Source organism: Schistocerca gregaria, chromosome 3 (genome assembly GCF_023897955.1).
Source record: "Schistocerca gregaria isolate iqSchGreg1 chromosome 3, iqSchGreg1.2, whole genome shotgun sequence".
Taxonomy (NCBI): Eukaryota; Metazoa; Arthropoda; class Insecta; order Orthoptera; family Acrididae; genus Schistocerca; species Schistocerca gregaria.
In genome coordinates, this window is record NC_064922.1 from 917,337,714 (window position 1) to 917,346,701 (window position 8,988).

Consider the following 8,988-nt stretch of genomic DNA (forward strand, 5'->3'; position numbering starts at 1 on the left):
TGATTACAATGAATTGTAGGCAACGCTGTTGCTACTGTGGTAAGGAGCCTACGAAACTCATTCTTTGTCGGATATTAGCAACGTATTTCAAAATTAAGACTTTAACAAATAAAATCATTTTCATTCTTATTGTTAACAATAAAGCCTGTACACTGCAGTCAGTTTTTACATTTTTACCCTTTTTACAGATTTTTCAGATCGACTAGCGCGACTTCTTATTTCAAACAGACAATACTGCATTGCGGCTAATAAAAGATGTTTGAAATCATCTTCATACAGGTGGCGAATGGCTTAATACTCTTTATTCATACCACTGAAGAATCGTAGCTTAAATGCTATCATAATGACCATCAAACTTTATGAGAAAACAAACACCGTTTGAACCTATATAAATATAGAGAATCTTTAGCGCCTCGATTGTCTAGGAGTCAGAGGGTCCTGAACACAAAATTTTGAGATACGGAACTAGTGGTTCCAAACTAAAATTTCGCATAAAATATCTTGCATGTGAGACTTGCATTTGAAAGTTGCTTATGTTTTTGTATCGACGTCAGTCGTGCTAGCTTGGAGCCCAGTACACAACCACTTTTGATATTGCCACAGTTCGTTTTCTATAATGGAAAACTACTGGGGATTGAAAAGGGAGGTCTCATCAACAACTGGGCTATTTTACTGAGAGAATGTAGCAAAATATCATGCACCCCTGTAAAGCATACATTCATCATTGCAGGCAAACGTGCCACTTGCATCCACATTTCTTAACAATATCCATAACCTTAATTGTTGCTATAAGTTGTTTATTTCCTAATCTCAAACAAAAGAATTTGGAATTCTCTACCATATGTATAATTTTGGCTCTAAAGATATGGTACTCCAAAACTCTCTATTTCCATCAAAAGATTCATACGGTTATAGTTGGTGGTCATTTTAATTTACCCTCCACATGTTGGTAAAAACACATGGTTAATTCCTTAGGCACGAATAAAACGTCATCCGAAATTGTGCTAAACGCATTCTCTGAACCACTCTCTCAAAATTATTTCGAGCAATTAGTACATGAGCCCACGCGAATAGTAAATGGTTGTGAAAAAACACGTGACCTCTTAGCAGCAAATAATCCTTAGTTGATAACGAGCATCAAACCGGATACAGGGATTAGTGAACACAAGGTTGTCGTAGCGAGACTGAGTACTGTAGCCCCCAAATCCTTCAAAAATAAACGTCAAATATACCTATTAAAAAAAACATAAAAATTCACTTGACGTCTTCCTGAGCGACAATCTCCACTCATTCCACATTAATAATGTAAGTGTAGACTAGATGTGGCTTGAATGTCAAGAAATAGTATCGGCAGCAATCGAGAGATTCATACCAAATAAATTAACAAACGACGGAGCTAATCCTCCTTGGTACACAAAATGGGTCAGAACAGTGTTGCAGAAACAACGAAAGAAACATGAGAAATTTATACAGACGCAAAATCCCTAAGATTGCCGATCTATTGCAGATGCTCGAAATATAGTGAGGACTTCTATACGAGACCTTTATAACAGTTTCCACAACGAAACCTTGCCTCGAAATCTGGCTGAAAATCCAAAGAGATTCTGGTCGTATGTGAAGTATGTTAGCGGCAAGAAACAATCTTGCGCGATAGCAATGGAGATACTATCGAAGACAGTGCTGCCAAAGCAGAGTTACTAATCACAGCCTTTCGAAATACCTTCACAAATGAAGACGAAGTTAATATTTAAGAATTTGAATCGAGAACAGCTGCTAACATGACTAACGTAGAAGTAAATATCCTCGGACTAGTGAAACAACTACAATCACTTAACAAAAGCAACTCTTATGGCCCAGACTGTATACCAATTAGGTTCCTTTCGGAGTATCCTGATGCATTAGCTCTATACTTAACGGTCAGATACATCAGTTCACTCGACTAAAGATCCGCACCCAGAGACTGGAACGTTGCACAGGTCGCACCTATATTCAAGAAAGATACTAACTGTAATCCACTTACTTATAGACCCATATGATTAACGTCGATATGCACCAGCATTTTGAAACATATATTGTGTTCGAACATTATGAATTACCTCGAAGAAAGCGGTCTATTTCCGGCCGGAGTAGCCGAGTGGTCCTAGGCGCTACAGTCTGGAGCAGCGCGACAGCTGCGTTCGCAGGTTCGAATCGAGCCTCGGGCATGGATGTGTGTGATGTCCTTAGGTTAATTAGGTTTAAATAGTACTAAGTTTTAGGGGACTGATGACCACAGAAGTTACGTCCCAAAGTTCTCGGAGCCATTTCAACGAAACGGTCTATTGACACACAGTCACCATGGGTTTAGAAAACATCGTTCTTGTGAAAAACAACCAGCTCTTTATTCGCGTGAAGTGTTTAGTGCTATTGACAAGAGATTTCAGATCTATTCCGTATTTCTGGATTTACTAAAGGCTTTTGACACTGTGACATACAAGCGGCTTGTATTGAAATTGCGTGCTTATGGAATATCGTTCCAGTTCTGTAACTGAATTTGTGACTACTTGTCAGAGAGGTCACAGTTCGTAGTAACTGACGGAAAGTCTTCGAGTAAAACAGTAGTGATTTCTGGCGTTCCTCAATGTAGTGTTGTAGGCTCTTTGCTGTTCCTTATCTACGTAAACGATTTGGAAGATGATCTGAGCAACCGTCTTAGGTTGTTTGCAGATAATGCTTTTGTTTATCGACTAATAAAGTCATCAGAACATCAAAACAAATTCCAAAGTGATTTAGAAAAGATATCTGAATGGCGAGAAAATTGGTGGTTGACCCTAAATAATGAAAAGTGTGGGGTCATCAGCATGAGTGCTAAAAGGAATTCGTTAAGCTTAGGTTACGCGATAAATCAGTCTAATCTAAAATCCGTAACTTCAATTAAATACCTAGGTATTACAATTACGAACAACTTAAATTGGAAGGAACACATAGAAAATGTTATGAAGAAGGCTAACCAAAGACTGCGTTTCATTGGCAGGATACTAGGAAATGTAATAGATCTACTAAGGAGACTGTCTACACTACGTTTCTCCGTCCTCTTTTGGAAAACTGCTGCGTAATGTGGGATCCTTTCCACATAGGACTGACGGAGTACATCGACATAGTTAAAAGAAAGACAACACGTTTTGTATTGTCGTGAAATATGGGGGAAAGTGTCACAGAAATGATACAGGATTTGGTCTGGAAATCACTAAAAGAAAGGCGTTTTTCGTTTCGACGGAATCTTCTCACGAAATTCCAATCACCAACTTTCTCCTCCGAATGTGAAAATATTTTGTTGAAACCGATCTTCATAAGGAAAAAGTGATCTCCATGATAAAATGAAGGAAATCAAAAATGGTTCAAATGGCTGTAAGCACTATGGGACTTAACATCTGTGGTCATCAGTCCCCTAGACTTAGAACTACTTAAACCTAACTAACCTAAGGACGTCACACACATCCATGTCCGAGGCAGGATTCGAACCTGCGACCGTAGCAGTCGCGCAGTTCCGGACTGTAGTGCCTAGATCCGCCCGGCCACCGTGGCCGGCAAATACTTCAAATTTATCACTGAATAGAGGAAATGTTCAGGGTTAGACATGAATGCAGAAATATAAATGACTTAGGAATGAAATAAACAGGAAGTGCCCGGCAGCCAAAGAAAAATGGTTGCAGAGGAAATGTAAAGAAACCGAAAAAGATATGATCTTCCGGAGGACTGACACAGCCTATTGAAAAGTCAAAACAACTTTCGGTAAAACTGAAAACAAGGGTGGTACCATCAAGGGTGCAATGGTAATTTCACTGTTAAATGCAGAGCAAAGAACAGATAGATGGAAAGAGTACACTAAAGGCCTCTATGAAAGGATTTATCTAATGACTTGACAGAAGAAGGTGGAATCGATTAGAAAGGATAGGGGGTCCACTATGAGAGTCAGAATTTAAAAGCGTTCTTGAAGAGACCGTATAAAGCAGAGGGAAATGGCAACCAAACGCTATTCAAATTGGTATGTAGACTGGTAACGAAACCTTATATTTTCAGAAAAGTGTCATGCACACAGTTTCGAAGAGAGCAAATGCAAATAGGGGTAGAAACCATCGCACAACCGGCTTAACGTCTCATGCGTCCAAGCTGCTGAACAGGAGAGTGTAAAAGAAAACTGAAGTATAATATGTGGTTACCAATTTGGCCTTAAGAAAAGTGAAGGCGCCAGAGAGGCACTTCTCACGTTACGGTTGATAATGGAAGCTTTACTGAAGAACCATCAAGATATGCTCACAGGATTTGTTTATCTAGGAAAAAACTTCGACAGTGTTAAATGATGCAAGATGTTCCAAATTCTGAGAAAAATAAAGAGTAAACTACAGGTAAAGACTGGTGACACGTAATGTCAGCAAGGACCGAGAGGGAACAATAAGAATGAAAGTGAAAGAAACAAATGCCTTGATTAAAAAGGGTGTCAGGAAGGGATGCAGTGTTCACCCCAACTGCTCCATCTGTAATTACAAGAGGCAAGAATTCAAGGAGAAAAGATGTCAATGATAAAATTCCCCGATTACGCTGATATCCTTACTAAAAGTGAAGAAGAATTTCAGGATCTGTTGAATGTGATGAACATACTAATGACTTCAGAATATTCACTCAGAGTAAACCGAAAACAGAGAAAATTAATGAGAAGTAGCAGAAACGAAAATAGCTATTAACTTAACATCAAAGGAATTAGCAGAAGTTAACAAATACTTCTAGCTTAGAAGTAAAATAACCCCTTGTAACACAATAGCTCTAATGCTCTACTGATTTATTTTGCCTTTGGTTCTATTTAATGTTACATCTTTGAGCTTCTGTAAATGTGTTTGATTGAATCGATAACACAAAATTTTATACTTCTTTCCTTTTAAAAAGCTTTGACGTCTTTTAGAGTGTAGGAAGTGCAATCTCTGCAATAAGTACAATAAGAGCAAATGATATGTTTTATCTTTATCACATAATCTCTTTGGTTATCTTTGAGGTTGAATAACTTTGTTTAAATAATTTTTCATACAAATGTCAACATGTGCAGAGGTTCTGTTTCATATAATATGTTTCGTTGCACAAATAGTTTTCTTCAGATGGCGTCTGAGTTGTGTGCTTCTTCCGGTGTAAGCCGACTCAATCTGTCCGCGTCTGTACTGCTGCGATGCCTACCTAGTGCGGCGCAACGCTAAGGCACATGGCCTTCAATCGCTGTAATACTGAGGTGTGTTCTTTAAATTGGACTCTGTACCGCTGGCAGCCTGTCCCGAATACTGTTTAGGATAGACTTCGCATTTAGTACCGTAGGTCTCTAGAAGAGCGAAGCATTCCAAAGGATTGGAAAAGGGCACAGGTCATCCCCGTTTTCAAGAAGGGACGTCGAACAGATGTGCAGAACTATAGACCTATATCTCTAACGTCGATCAGTTGTAGAATTTTGGAACACGTATTATGTTCGAGTATAATGTCTTTTCTGGAGACTACAAATCTACTCTGTAGGAATCAGCATGGGTTTCGAAAAAGACGGTCGTGTGAAACCCAGCTCGCGCTATTCGTCCACGAGACTCAGAGGGCAATAGACACGGGTTCACAGGTAGATGCCGTGTTTCTTGACTTCCGCAAGGCGTTTGACACAGTTCCCCACAGTCGTTTAATGAACAAAGTAAGAGCATACGGACTATCAGATCAATTGTGTGATTGGATTGAGGAGTTCCTAGATAACAGAACGCAGCATGCCATTCTCAATGGACAAAAGTCTTCCGAAGTAAGAGTGATTTCAGGTGTGCCGCAGGGGAGTGTCATAGGACCGTTGCTATTCACAATATACATAAATGACCTGGTGGATGACATCGGAAGTTCACTGAGGCTTTTTGCAGATGATGCTGTGGTGTATCGAGAGGTTGCAACAATGGAAAATTGTACTGAAATGCAGGAGGATCTGCAGCGAATTGACGCATGGTGCACGGAATGGCAATTGAATCTCACTGTAGACAAGTGTAATGTGATGCGAATACATAGAAAGATAGGTCCCTTATCATTTAGCTACAAAATAGCAGGTCAGCAACTGGAAGCAGTTGATTCCATAAATTATCTGGGAGTACGCATTAGGAGTGATTTAAAATGGAATGATCATATAAAGTTGATCGTCGGTAAAGCAGATGCCAGACTGAGATTCATTGGAAGAATCCTAAGGAAATGCAATCCGACAACAAAGGAAGTAGGTTACAGTACGCTTGTTCGCCCAATGCTTGAATACTGCTCAGCAGTGTGGGATCCGCACCAGGTAGGGTTGATAGAAGAGATAGAGAAGATCCAACGGAGAGCAGCGCGCTTCGTTACAGGATCATTTAGTAATTGCGAAAGCGTTACGGAGATGATAGATAAACTCCAGTGGAAGACTCTGCAGGAGAGACGCTCAGTAGCTCGGTACGGGCTTTTGTTAAAGTTTCGAGAACATATCTTCACCGAAGAGTCAAGCAGTATATTGCTCCCTCCTACGTATATCTCGCGAAGAGACCATGAGGATAAAAACAGAGAAATTAGAGCCCACACAGAAGCATACCGACAATCCTTCTTTCCACGTACAATACGAGACTGGAATAGAGGGGAGAACCGATAGAGGTACTCAGGGTACCCTCCGCCACACACCGTCAGGTGGCTTGCGGAGTATGGATGTAGATGTAGATGTAGATGTAGTTAATTTAATTTTATACACACCAGATGCGTCGATGTTCTTGGTTTGCCTTTGCCTTGCCTTATTTTGAAACGAAGCCTTTCACTTGTGACAAAGCCTGTTCTTACCACAGTTTTTAAAATTGTCGCGGTATCATATCTGAAGCTCTTCCTCTGTGTTCCTATGGTTATCAATAGTCTTTATGCCCTTAATGTCTCTCTCTTCATGAAATAATATCTCTTCTCCGTTTGTGTACTGTTTTAATTTTTTGAAATTTTTTTTGACTACCTCAGCATTCTAACCATTACTTACACTGACTTGCTTGAGAAAGGTTGTTTCTTTCTTTCCTCCCTGATCACTTAATGATAGTGTCAGTAGTCTGCTGATTAGTAAACGAAAATATGCCACCTTTTACAGAATTGCATGCCATGACGTACATTCTATGACGAAACTGCAGTCTATGGTGAAATTTGCACTAATTATTTACCTTTAAATGCTGAATTTATGACTGCTATTTTATTTGGTTATATCAAGAGAGTTAAGAAGTTCTTTATAGTCATGTTCAAAAATTAAGTGTATTTTATGACGGAAAGATATAAATTTCAGATTACGTCGTTAATCTCATTTACATTCCTTTTCAGCCAAGGAGCTTACGGGCGCTCAACGCCGATTTTGTCAGTTTTTCAGTCAAAAAATGAAACCGGCAGCATATCCTTGACGATATATTATTTTCTTAGCTGATTCTGGGTACTCATACAAACATTTTTACTCAATGTTGTTCATGGAATTTTCTACCATGACAACCTTGGTGGCGTTAACCGTTGCTAAACACTCTAGTAGGTGGTAAAATTTTCCGTTGAAATGGAAATGGTTCAAATGGCTCTGAGCACTATGGGACTTAACTTCTAAGGTCATCAGTCCCCTAGAACTTAGAACTACTTTACCTAACTAACCTAAGGACATCACACAGATCCATGCCCGTGGCAGGATTCGAACCTGCCACCGTAGCGGTCGAGCGGTTCCAGACTGAAGCGCCTAGAACCTCTTGGCCACCCCGGCCAGCTGAAATGGAAATTAATATAATCTAACGTAAGTTCTAGCAACTGTAGAAATCCTACTGTTTATCGTACACATACCCTTTTGATACATCAGCACACACCTAACTGCTTAAAAACACTTCTTAAGTTCAGGTAAACTTGGAGTGAAACTAACGAGTATCACTCACAACCCGCCAGTTACAATGGGCTCTAAGTTAACCATTCGCTTGTGGCAACACATGGTAGCTGAACTACCACTGAAGTCCGTTGCGGTTTTGGTCCATATCACCAATCCTGTGTGTTATACTAAGATTTTGATGGAGGTGAAGTAGGTAGGTTGGTGACAAAAATCCGTTGTCTTCCACTGATTGCTACCCTCAAAACCTGAATCTTGTCTATGACAGCGCTTAGCTTCTCCATCAAGCTTAAGTCGAACTTTTGGTTTTTCGTCAGTATCTCTGACACTTCTTCTTTCGAGAGTCGATGACAGGTTCGAATCGTGTGGAACGCCATATGGTTTGAAATTTTCCTCTCCGTCCACACGTTGTGCTCCATCGCAGAGTGGGGACTTGTAGTACAGGAGAAAAAAGGAGACATATGACAGTTTCTGGTTTTCCTTAATTTTCGTTTCTTAACAAAATTTAAAAAGAAATAAATATTCTAGGCAGAAGTGTGTGTTTTACTTTTGCTGCCGATTCCGATTATTGGTGTTGAGCTTAGAGAGGTGTACGTAACGTTGCAAACGTTCCAGAGTAATGAAGAATTCATACATATTATAGAAATGGGTGAATCTATATATGTGTGTGTGTGTATGTGTGTGTGTGTGCTTCTGTGTGTCTCTGTATTTGTGTTCCACGTTTCCCCCTAAACCACTGGATTTTAATCAAACCTGATAAAAATATTCCTTGATGTAAGACAAAAATCGCTAAGGGATAACAGCCATCTGCGTTTCATAGTTCAGGAGATATGAGGTTATAGACATTGAGGTACGTGAAAGACTGTCGCATTGTGCATGACGTATAAATTTATTACTTCTTTGCTACCAGTTCTATTTGTAAAATATGTTGCAGGCAGTACCCATTTATATCGTAGAATGTACTTACAAAATCATTCTGCGACACATAGATCAGCAGATATAACGCCACGAACACTACGATGCGTGAAAAACTGCCGCATCGTACATGTATAAATTTATTATTTCTTTGCTACCCACTCTATGCGAAACATATTTCGTAGGCAGTATCCATC